Source organism: Podarcis bocagei (genome assembly GCF_964188305.1).
Source record: "Podarcis bocagei genome assembly, chromosome: 2".
In the NCBI taxonomy this organism is placed as follows: Eukaryota; Metazoa; Chordata; class Lepidosauria; order Squamata; family Lacertidae; genus Podarcis; species Podarcis bocagei.
Genome location: NC_138126.1, coordinates 21,346,744 through 21,359,485, shown reverse-complemented (window position 1 = coordinate 21,359,485; position 12,742 = coordinate 21,346,744). Strand labels below are relative to the sequence as shown.

Here is a 12,742-nt window from a genome sequence, read left to right as displayed (position 1 = left end):
ACGAATGCGCCTCAGTGCAGCTCTCCTCAGCTAGGTCCCTGGTTAGGTTTTGTTTAGGGGAGCAAGCATGGGCCTGGCCCTTGGGTGGGGGCGAGGGGAGAAGGGAAGAGAAGTAGAGGGGATGCTTCTTTTTCCACGCAAGGCTAGTTCTTGTTTCTCCCAAGTATGCGCCTGTAATCAGTGAGTGTGCATTTAGCAGGAGAGCATCCCTTCGTCTTGTAGCCTAAGATGCTTCTAGAGCCATTAGAGTGAAGCGTGTGTATCACACATGTGCCATGAGAGGAATGGGGGGGGCAGTAAATAACTGTTGGGGTGCTTAAAAGGAGGCCGTTGTTTCATGAGGGGGGCGGGGGGAGGAGAGCCTTAGCGATGCCGAACAGAAAGAGCCAAGCGTGATTTTAGGATACATGTGTTTGCTACTCTGACTTTGAAGCTGGGCAGTGGGAGTGGCACATGCTTCTGCTAAACGCAGATCTAGGGAAGATTAAGTTAATTGCAACCTTAAACACACTTGGGTCCCATTAGAGAGGATTCTCATGAGGCCGGAGGAACATCGCCTGGCTGTGAGGCATGAAGGCCACTCCCTGCAAGGCCCTTTCCACCTGGCCCTGGGGGCGGGGCCCAGACTCACCCAGCCCTACTATGTTAAATTTGTATTCTGTAGTTGACTTCCTTTGTAATGTTTTATTTTGAAATCTTTAAGATAATGTTTTAGTTTTCTGTTATGTTGCTTTGACAGTATACTCTATATTTCACTTTTTTCAAATTGATTTATTTATGTTTTATTGATTTAATATGCTTTAACCCGCTTTGAGGTTTTTCTTAAAAATAAAAGGGTATAGAAATTAAACAAAAAAATAAATAAATGTATAGAGCAGGGATCTCCAACATGGGGTTGCTCACATGTTGGGCAACAACTCTTATAAGCCCGTACGGCCAAGGTTGATGGGAGTTGTACTTCGAAAGCTCAGGGGTAGAAAATCTCATTTCTTACAACTTGTCATCATGAATAATTACAGTGGTACCTCAAGTTAAGTACTTCGTTCCAGAGGTCCGTTCTTAACCTGAAACTGTTCTTAACCTGAAGCACCACTTTAGCTAATGGGGGCTCCTGCTGCTTCTGCGCCGCTGGAGCACGATTTCTGTTCTTATCCTGAAGCAAAGTTCTTAACCGGAAGCACTATTTCTGGGTTAGCGGCGTGTGTAACCAGAAGCTTATGTAACCTGAACCGTATGTAACCTGAGGTACCACTGTATAGGTAAAACTTTTGTTGATACAGAGCTCATTTTTAGCTTTCGGGAGCAGCTGGTCACTTCTGCTTTATAAATAAACCCAAATATATTGAAACACTTTACATTAAAACCAAATTTCAGAACAGAGACAAACAATTTTTTTAAAAAAACACACACCCTTTTTTTACTTTACGAACCATTATCTTATCAGCCCAAGATTTGCTTTTCATATGTATAAAAATACTTTGTTAGCAAGGGGGTACAGAAATAATAATAAAAAGGTACAATATAAGCATTATCAGCATTTAAAAAGAAATGCTAGTGGATGTTCAAGGCATTGAGTTACAAATGAAGGCAAAGATCCAACCATTGCTAGGTGGAGCCTGGAGACATAATCCTAGAATCAACCCCTGCCCCCCCAGCCCGCTTTTGCCTGTAAATGTACTTGATTCAAAGATCACATAAATTATAGTTTTTGTCATGAATTCTGATGGGCGGGGTGAGTTAAAAGTCACCCACCGCATGGAGATATATTTGGGTTTGAGAGGCAGGTGGTCCACTGCTGGACGGCCATCTTGACCAGAATCTTCCTCAAGGCCTTGTCTTCTTCAACCCAGGTAGGCCTTGGAATTAAGAATGCTTTGGAACTGACGCGACAGAAGCAAGAGGATGGGCAATGAATTCTGATTGCTTTCTTGGAAAAGAAATGTATTTGGAAGACACTGTGCTGAAGAGATATATTTGCAGAAAGCAAAAAAACCTCACAGCCCACTCCACAAATTATCTAGGCTGCTACCTCTTTAAAATAGTTCTTGCTTGTGAATAAAAGTTAAAAATCCTATACTTTAAAAATCCCTTGGGGAGAAGTTCTGTAGCAGAAAATGAATTGAAAAACCCAGTTCTAATGCTTTGTTATTATAATGAATTTCAACTGAGGCATCTTCTGTGCTTTTTAACAGCTGCAGAATCCCAGTCAGGTGTGCCTGGTGTCCTCTAGGGCAGGAAGGCCAGCAGCAGAGTCCATGACAGACAGAGCCACCCCCTGACTGGTTGTAAGTAAAGCCAGCTAGCAGGTGGGGAATGGCTGGGGGCAGACTGAGGTTACTGGGGCAGTGCCCCACTGATTCCACAGGGCCTAGCTTTCCCAGAGATGGGGAACATTTTGTCTGTTGACCTACGTGCCTGCTGTCTGCAGTTGTAAATCATAAAAAAGCCTCCCACAAACAACAACAACCTGACCACCTCACCTAAATTCCAGTCGGTTATCAGTGACTCATTGTTCTTCTTAGCACTAGTGGGGGGGGACACTCTTTTTGGGCCCAATATATCCCTTTAAGCCTATACAGCAGGTATGGGGCATCCACAGCCCTCCAGATGTTGATGGCGGCTGAAGTCCACCAACTTCTGGAGGGCCATGGGCTTTCCCCAGCCCCTGCTCTAGAGACTTCCCTCCAAGGAACTTGGGGTTGAATTCTGCCATCTTTGGAGTTCCACCTCTTTCCTCAAGGATTCCAACCTACTGGGCCATGTGGGATCACCATATAGAACTCCTTATATGTGTTTTAAGAGTTGTAGTAAAGTAGGCCTGCTGGAAGCCAGAACTCTTAGGTCCCATTTATAGACCACTCAAGTCCCGAGTGCGTAAAAGCAAAAGGAGATATAAGGCACATTTCATCGTTCAGTGCTTAGCATGGAAGAGTGCAAGGTACCAGGCTCTCAGGACCCAATATACTAGGACACCAGCACCCACATATAAAATTGGGGCCACACCGGTTCAGTTCCCCCTCAAGGACGGAGGGGCCATTCTTGTCCAGCTGAGTTTGCAGGTAGAGGTCGTCCTGCTGGTCGAGGTTGTGGGCGCAGGTGATGTAGGCCATGAAGAGCAACACGAGGAGCAGGCGTTCAAGGGAGAGGCAGGGAACGGCCCACAGGATGAGGAGAAACCTCCGGTACACAGGGTGGCAAAGGTAGGAGAATAGGTGGACAGCACGCATGGACTTCACAGCCAAAGGGTCCCCCATGCCCAGGTAGTGGTAGTAAACCTGTGGAACGAAAGAAACACCCGTTTCCATTGCAGACACACAAATCTTTTGAGGAAATGACACCATTTTAGACCTGCGTACACATTGGGCAACTACATATTCACAAAGGGGGAATGTGAGATCTGTTTACGGTTTGTTATCTGGACTGCTGAGAAAACATTTAATTGCTTCTGCGGTCATTGCCTTGGCCAAAAATCCCTCAGAATTCTAGAGATGGAAAAAAGATAAAGTCCCTACCAAGGAGGAATAACAGATTAAACTGTTGGACTATGCCGAAATGGCAAAACTGACTGGAAATTTCAGAAACCAAGAAGACCAGAACTTTGTTAAAGTGGTCTCCAAGATAAATTATGAATTTTCCCCATCCTTTGTTAGAAAGCACTGAAAATCGGGGTTGTTTTTTAAATTTATCGCTTTGTCACGACTGAAGGCAAAGCAAAGAATGTCCCCTCTCTCCTTACAAATTAAAACTGCCTTCCACTTTTTTTCAGTATTTCCTGTGAAGAATATTGCTTTCACATCCTTAGTGTACATTTGGCAGGCATCTAAAGTACATGGTTCCCCCGCCCAAAAAAAAGATTCATGGGAGTGGTCGAATGGGAGGTACAGTGGTACCCCGCAAGACGAACGCCTCGCGAGACGAAAAACTCGCAAAACGAAAGGTTTTTTCGTTTTCGAGTTGCCTCGCAAGACGAATTTCCCTATGGGCTTGCTTCGCAAAACGAAGCTTGCCCCGGGGACAGCGGGTCTTCTCTTTTGAAGCAAGGGGCTGGGGGGAGATAGCGATCTCCCTGCAGCCCCTTGCAGCAAAAGATGTCGGGGGAAGCGGGGAAGCGAAGCGCTTCGCTTCCCGCTTCCCCCGGACCTCTTCTGAAGCAAGGGGCTGCAGGGAGATAGCGATCTCCCTGCAGCCCCTTGCAGCAAAAGACGTCGGGGGAAGCGGGGAAGCGAAGCGCTTCGCTTCCCGCTTCCCCCGGACCTCTTCTGAAGCAAGGGGCTGCAGGGAGATAGCGATCTCCCCCCAGCCCCTTGCTTCAGAAGAGGTCCGGGGGAAGCGGGAAGCGAAGCGCTTCGCTTCCCCGCTTCCCCCGGACGTCTTTTGCTGCAAGGGGCTGCAGGGAGATCGCTATCTCCCCCCAGCCCCTTGCTTCAGAAGAGGTCCGGGGGAAGCGGGAAGCGAAGCGCTTCGCTTCCCCGCTTCCCCCGACGTCTTTTGCTGCAAGGGGCTGCAGGGAGATCGCTTCTCCCGGTGCTCCGAAGCCGGGCGGGGGGCAGGGGACACCTCCCGCCGCAGCGGGGACACCTTTTGAAGGCAGGCGGGGGGGGAGCAAAGACTTTGGCCCCCCGCCCGCCTTCAGAAGAGGTCCAGGACCTCTTCTGAAGGCTGGCGGGGGGCAAAAGTCTTTGTCCCCCCTGCCTGCCTTCCCAGGGGCTTTTAAATCGCCCCGGACAGCGGAGGACTTCTCCGCTGTCCGGGGCGATTTTAAAATGCCGCCCGCCAGCATTTTAAGATCGCCCGGACAGCGGAGAAGTCCTCCGCTGTCCCGGGGTTTTTTAAAATGCTGGGGGTGGGAAGAAAAGCCCTTGTCCCCCCCCCCCCCCAGCCTTCAGAAGAGGTCCGGGGACAGACTGTCCCCGGACCTGGTCTGAAGGCGGTTTCCCTAGGAACGCATTAATTGGTTTTCAATGCATTCCTATGGGAAACCGTGCATCGCAAGACGAAAAAACCGCAAGACGAAGAGAATTGCGGAACGAATTAATTTCGTCTTGCGAGGCACCACTGTATTCTTTGACAGGGCGTCTGTCTTGCTGCTGCTGCTGCTGCTGCTGCTGCTGCTGCTGCTGCTGCATGTCACTGTTCCCTGTTTCTGTGTGTCTGTGAGGAGAATACAGGACACTGCAAAAGACACAGGGTGTTATGAAGGTGCAATAAGCCAGTCAGAGAGTGGTCCCTCCCTATAATGTAAATAGAGAGACTTCTTTTCAGGAGATTTCTGTATAAAGAACACTTTGCTGAGGTGGAAGTGGGGACTAAGTGAAGTTGGAGTGGAACCATGTTTGCATGAACATGAGAATGTAAAATATGCTCTCCATTGAAATATTTATTAAAATAATTTATTCATTTACCCAGAAGAGTCATTAGGCTTTTTTTGCTGTAAGCTGCTTCCTACATTGTAAGAGTGGGTCATGAGACCCTTGATCCCTCCTCGAAATACAATCTGAACCAAATGGGTGAGGCAGTGAAGAGTTTATTGATTACAATACGTTCTTGCAAGAGGGCGGGGTCTACAGTAGCTGATGTTCCCCATACTGGAAGCCCAGCTTCCCTCCCTCGTCTCCCCATTGGCTGGTCCTGCAAGGTTTTCCTTCCCCCAGTTATCAAAGTAAAGGAAAGGGGCTGGGGGGGGGGGAGAAACTTCTCCTTCCTCGCCAGAGTCACCTGACTTCCGGCTTCACCAGCGGAGATAAAAGGAGGGAGGGAGCTGCTTCCTTCTAATTAAGCCTCCTCATTAAGCGGGGTCACTCACTGCCTCCCTGGCGAGGCTCCCATTCCCGCCCCCGTTGTCCAGGGTCGCTGCATCTGCCGCCGCCCTCAGATTTCGGGTGAGTGCAAAGCCAGCGGCGGGGAAGGAGGGAAGGGGCTTGGCAAGGGGTGGGAGTCCAGGATGAGAAGCCCCGGGACGGGGAGAAGAAGAGAAGGGAGGAAAGGGAGCTGCTCTTTTTAATGGGGCCTTGAAAGGGGGGGGGGTTCCATTGTGGAAAGAGAGAAGATTCTTCCTGCCCAGATCTGGTGCAAAGGGAGTTGCCTGGAAGGAGGCGGGGAAGGGAAGAGGCTTGGGCATTGCTGGGCAGGTTAATAATAATAATAATAATAATAATAGTACCTGCCCATCCAGGGTGGGTTTCCAGTGCGGCTTACAACATAGATAAACCATAATAAAACATCAAACGTTAAAAGCTTCCCAATACAGGGCTGCCTCTAGATGTCTTCTAAAAGTCAGATAGTTGTTTATTTATTTGAAGTTGGAAGGAAGGGTGCCACCTCCGAGAAGGCCCTTTGCCTGGTTCCCTGTAACCTCGCTTCTTGCAGGGAGGGAACTGGCAGAAGACCCTCGGAAGTGAACCTCAATGTAGAGCCTTCCTTCCTTCCTTCCTTCCTTCCTTCCTTCCTTCCTTCTCTTTAGACACCAGGCGAAAGCATTCCTCTTCTCCCAGGCATTGGGCTCATTAAACAATCTATGGCCTTCACACCTGCATTTGTGGTTGTGTAAGGGGGCGGTTGTCGTTTTTATTTCTTACTGTGCTGTTCAAGTCTGATTTTCTATTGTAAGCTGCCCTGTGATCTTCGGAGGAAGGGCAGTATAGAAATGTAAAGAATAGCAGTAAAAATAGGAAGCCCTGTTGTGCTCAAGGGGGTGGTTGGGACAGAGTCTCTGATTAGTATGCATAGCAGGTCAGGCTAAGGAGGGAATAATAATAATAATAATAAATAAATAAATAAATAAATCATTACTTGCACCCTGCCCACCTGACTGGGTTCCTCGGTCACTCTGGAAGGCTTCCAACAAAATAAAAAACACTGAAAACACTGAATACTTCCCTGTACAGGGCTGCCTTCAGAAGTCTTCCATTTTGTAGAAATGGCCTTTGATTTTAAAGAAATGCCCTCTTTAAGTAATCACGTGATGTAAACATGTACACTAGTGGTCAAAATTGTGGAAACCTTTTGGGAAAGTGTATTTCTGAGGTTTGATGGCTCCTAACACCCCTTTTTTTTGAGTAATACCATAAAATTATATATCAATGGAGATATAATTTAATGGAAAACGTAATGCAATAACTTTTATGAAGGATTATTTATTACAACAGCAGTCATAAAGAAGAAACGTGAAACACATACAATAAAAGAGATATACAGAAATTCTCACCGTGTCAGTTAATACTTAGCTGGGTAATCTTTAGCCTTCCATAGAGTAAGGTAAGCTTTTTAGTTCTGCAGCTGTAATAATGTGAAACTAAGATTAAATTATTTCCCTTATTAATTGGGTTTTATTGTTGGGCTGCTTCTGACTAACAAGTTTCTTTAGTCGGCTCCATAGATTTTTGATTGAGTTAAGGTCTGGGCTATGTATTTTGGGGCATTTACTTTCCCATTAATGACACAAATTCTGTCCACACCTCTTGCTGTCATACAGCCCCAGATCATAGCACTGACTTGGTGTTTCACGGAAGGTGCAATGTAAATAGGATGTAAATCTTCTCCGATTCTCCTCACGTATTTCATGCCATCACTACCAAGCGAGATTTTGGCCTCGTTACTCCAAATAACACTGTCCCATTGTTCTGCTGTCCAGTTAACATGGGTTTAGCCCAGTCTGATTTTGTAGCGACTGCGTCTCCTTATACCTCTTCCAAAATTTAGAAATGCCCCCTTTGGTTAAGTTCCTGCCAATTTTTCTTCTAATATCTTCAGAACTGTAGCCTTGTTCACTTAATTGTACTATTTTACATCCCTTTCTAGGTGACCAGTCAGCTCTTTGCGCCATTTATTTAATTTTATTACATTTTACAAGCTCACTACATGAAAAAAAATCTCAACCAACTTGATAGCAATCGCAAAACACATTTTTTAAAAAAATATTTTTATTGAATTTTCAAATTATAACAACAAATTTCCACAAATCTTAATTGAACAATTTCTATATCCGTATTTCTCCCCTCCCTCCTCTTTGGCTTCCCCCATATTTCCGTATTGATTTATTAAACAAATTCTATACTCTGCTGATTTTGCTTCTTATATAGTTGTCAAAACCTGCCAAAGAGTCCATATCTTTATACTGTCTTTTTCTATAGTTTATAAATGGTTCCCACTCTTTTTTTGAAATCGATGTTGTCTCTCTCATGTATTCTCTGTCAGCTTAGCCAGTTCCGCGTAGTCCATAAGCTTGGCTTGCACTGCTTCCTTTGTTGGCGTTTTCTGTTTTCCATACTTGTGCTAATAAAATTCTTGTTGCTGTTGTCGCATACATAAACTATATCCAATTTCCCTCTCATGTATCATGATCTAAAATTAGAAGCAGGAAAGAGTCTGGTTTTTAAACAAAGGGTTTTTTCAACATTTTTTTCAGTTCATTATATATCATTTCCCAGTATTCTTTAACCTTCTTGCATTCCCACCATAAATGAAAAAAGTACCATCTTTCTCTTTACATCTCCAACATATCTTGGATCTTGTTTTATAAATTTTTGCAGTTTTTCCAGTGTGATATACCATCTATATATCATTTTCAAATACAGTGGTACCTCAGGTTACATATGCTTCAGGTTACAGACTCTGCTAACCCAGAAATAGTACCTTAGGTTAAGAACTTTGCTTCAGGATGAGAACAGAAATCGTGCTCTGGCGGCGCAGCAGCAGGAGGAGGCCCCATTAGCTGAAGTGGTGCGTCAGGTTAAGAACAGTTTAAGGTTAAGAACGGACTGCTGGAATGAATTAAGTACTTAACCCAAGGTACCACTGTAATTTTCTCTTAATGATATACAATCTGTAAACTTTACATTTGTTTTCATAAACTTTCCCATTCCTCCAACTGTATATTAAGCCCAACATCCGGAGCCCATTTTATTTGGGCCGATTTTACCTTGTCATCCAAAGTCTCTCCATATAGCAAAATGTTATATGCTCTCTTCAATAATTTGGTATTTCCTTCCACAATTTCCTTTTGAAAGTTTGAGATAGTATAGCTGAACCCACTTTTATTATCTTCTTTAAATTGCTCATTAATTTGTCTGTGATGCAACCAACTTTGTAAAGTATCTTTCAAGTTTTCATAACTTTTAAATTTCAAACCTTTCTCCTCTTCTATTAACAAATCTCTATATGTTGGCCACTTTCCTTTTTTATCACCCCTCCAGCTACACAGGGTCTAATCCCGCCAGACTTTGGTGGATGTCTCAAAAATTTCCAAGTTGTTGGATATTCAAATCGCAGAGCTTGTCAAAACTGAGAGGCAACTATTTACAAATCCTGTTCTTTCAGCAAAGCAGGAATTTTAGGGTTAAAAATACATTTGCTTTCACTCAGAGGCTGTAATGTAGATTTTGGGGGCTTTCATCTCATTCATCTCATTCCATCTTATTCACAAAACGTCTCTGCAGGGTTCTCCCCTGAATAGCAGAAGTACGGCTTCCATTTTTAATACTTCTCACTTTGAAGTTCAAATTGAATTTAAGTCCAAATTTTTATATTCCTCTGCAAAAGCTTCTTTTTCTTTTACCTTATAACAGAAGATCTGTCACTTCAGAGGGCGGCTTTTAGGCTTCAGTTATTCAGGTGTGCGTTGGAGCCGACAGCCCGCCTCGACCGTCTTCCCCTCCCCCACCCGCTGCTGATGCAACTGCGGGAGCCGGTTTGACGGGAGACCTGGGGCTCAGCTGGACCCCGTTGCAGCCCCACTCTTCTGCAGAGTTTTGTGCGGGTGGAGGGGTTTGCCCCTAAACCTCTCCTTGGTGGCCTGAAATCCACCTAAGGGCTCTGTCTTACTCAGACAAAGCCCTGGGCGCTGCCATTTCCTCCACGATCCAGCCCGGAAGCCCGCAATCACAAACTCAACTCTTTGTGACATTTATTGTATTTTATTACATTTTACAAGTTCACTAACTGAAAAAACAAAAAAATCCCCAACCAACTTGATTGCAATCACATAACACACTGACAAATGTCCTGCTTATTTATGTTGCAATCCTTTCTAAAAGTTGTTGTATTACATTCTACTTTAAATTACAGTGGTACTTTAAATTACAGTGGTCTGTTCTTAACCTGAAACTGTTCTTAACCTGAAGCACTACTTTAGCTAATGGGGCTTCCTGCTGCCGCCGTGCCACCAGAGCACAATTTCTGTTCTCATTCTGAAGCAAAGTTCTTAACCCGAGGTACTATTTCTGGGTTAGCGGAGTCTGTAACCTGAAGCATCTGTAACCTGAAGCGTCTGTAACCTGAAGTACCACTGTATCTTTCCGTTGATATATAATTTTATGGTATTACTCCCAAAAAGGTGGGTATTATGAGCCATCAAACCCCAGAAAAACACCTTCTCCAAGGTTTCCACATTTTTGAGCACTAGTGTATGTTGTCTTCTAGGTCCAAAGACATACATGCACACACAGATAGCATAAGCAATCAGTGCTCCAAAGTGCTTCTCTTGAGAACTTGCCATCTAAGTTGCTTACTCACGGCAAAAGCTCCTATTTCCCAAAAGGACAGGAGGGGGAGGTCTCTCCCCCACTTTTAACCCACCCACTCCCACCGCACGGAAGGCAGAAGTCTTGTTCATTCACAATCCCTGGATCCACCGCCTCTCCCAGGGGATCCAGATGCAAGCAAGGTGCCTTGTTCTTCTTCATTCAAGGGCCACCCATGTATTCAAAGCAGTCCTTTGCAGATTAAGTCTTAAGTACAAAATAAGTACAAAAACCTGACAAAAAGACTCACAGGTTTATAGTGGCACCTGCTTTCCTAGTCAAGATTCCACATTGTCAGACTGCAGCTCACAAAAACGTAAGCCATAATACATTTATGAGCCTTTAAGGACTGCAAAAGATGAATAAGCAGAAGCATAGTTAATCTATGGACTTCCATCCTACAAGAGACAGTGATGGCCAGCAACTTGGATATCTTGAAAAAACGGATTAAGCTGATTTTTGTGCTCTGCCATCATAGTCCTAGGCAATGATGCTTCTTAATACTAGTTTCTGGAAAGCACAGGAGGGCAGAGGGCTCTTGGGCTGAAATCTTGCTTGCTGGTTTCCCCCAGGCATCTGCTTGGCCACTGTGAAAACAGGATGCTTGACTAGGTGGGTCTTTGCCCGATGCAGCAGGCTCTGCTTAGGTTCTAATAAATTGCAATAGTTTTACAGTTACATGTGGCATAAGAGCACTTCAGTTTTACTTCTTACTCGTAGGAGAGACTTCTATTGGAGCATGAGATCATTTCTTCACTTGAAAAAGAAAAAGACAGAGATGTGTCTTATAAGCCAGTTCCACTATAGATATCTACTATAAAATGATGGTGCTTTCTTAAGTGTGAATGGAGTGATCATGGGTTTCTCTTGCCATTATCTCATCTGCATTCCTAAAAATTTGGAACATGGAGACAGTGGACAATGGAGAGGGTGTTAAAATAAGAGAAGGTGCACATGGGAATTGACATGTGCTTACCGTATTTTTCGCACCATAGGACGCACTTTTCCCGTCTTAAAAACTAAGGGGAAAAGTCTGTGCGTCCTATAGAGCGAATGCAGGGAGGAGGCAGGCAGGAAAAGCCCTCAAGAGCCCCACACAAGCTTCGCGCGGCTCTTGCGGGCTTTTCCCCAAGAGGGAGAAGGGACTGACGCCGCCAGTCAGTCCCTTCTCCCTCCTCTAGAAAAGCCTTGCACAACCTCTCCAGCCGGGGGGAGGCTTCGCAAGGCTAAAGAGGAAGCCAGGGCAGCGAGCGCGATGCATCCCGTTCGCTGCCCTGGCTTCCTCTTTAGACTTGCGCGCCTCTCCAGCGGGGGTGGTGGGGGTGGGAGGCTTCGCAAGGCTAAAGAGGAGCCAGGGCAGCGAGCGCGATCCATCCCGTTCGCTGCCTGGCTTCCCCTTTAGACTTGCGCGCCTCTCCGGGGGTGGGGGTGGGGAGGAAGCCAGGCAGCGAACGGGATGGATCGCGCTCGCTGCCTGGCTTCCCCTTTAGACTTGCGCGCCTCTCCGGGGGTGGGGGGGGGGTGGGAGGCTTCGCATGTCTAAAGGGGAAGCCAGGGCAGCGAGCGCGATCCATCCCGTTCGCTGCCTGGCTTCCCCTTTGGACTTGCGCGCCTCTCCGGGGGTGGGGGGTGGGTGGGAGGAAGCCAGGCAGCGAACGGGATGGATCGCGCTCGCTGCCTGGCTTCCCCTTTAGACTTGCGCGCCTCTCCGGGGGTGGGGGGGGGTGGGAGGCTTCGCATGTCTAAAGGGGAAGCCAGGGCAGCGAGCGCGATCCATCCCGTTCGCTGCCTGGCTTCCCCTTTAGACTTGCGCGCCTCTCCGGGGGTGGGGGGTGGGTGGGAGGAAGCCAGGCAGCGAACGGGATGGATCGCGCTCGCTGCCTGGCTTCCCCTTTAGACTTGCGCGCCTCTCCGGGGGTGGGGGGGGTGGGAGGCTTCGCATGTCTAAAGGGGAAGCCAGGGCAGCGAGCGCGATCCATCCCGTTCGCTGCCTGGCTTCCCCTTTAGACTTGCGCGCCTCTCCGGGGGTGGGGGGTGGGTGGGAGGAAGCCAGGCAGCGAACGGGATGGATCGCGCTCGCTGCCTGGCTTCCCCTTTAGACTTGCGCGCCTCTCCGGGGGTGGGGGGGGTGGGAGGCTTCGCATGTCTAAAGGGGAAGCCAGGGCAGCGAGCGCGATCCATCCCGTTCGCTGCCTGGCTTCCCCTTTGGACTTGCGCGCCTCTCC

General features: G+C 46.8%; 1 protein-coding gene and 1 long non-coding RNA gene across 2 annotated transcripts in view; one reads left to right on the top strand and one right to left on the bottom strand.

Moving 5' to 3' along the window:
- The window catches only part of LOC308580425 (uncharacterized protein), a 107,803-nt gene that overhangs the window by 73,217 nt on the left and 21,844 nt on the right, over positions 1-12,742 (top strand). The window lies entirely within an intron of this gene.
- On the bottom strand, positions 7,118-11,481 carry LOC308581390. Its single transcript, XR_014005044.1, has 2 exons — positions 11,197-11,481; positions 7,118-8,340 (listed from the first exon to the last, which is right to left on the bottom strand). It is a non-coding gene; the product is annotated as an uncharacterized lncRNA (long non-coding RNA).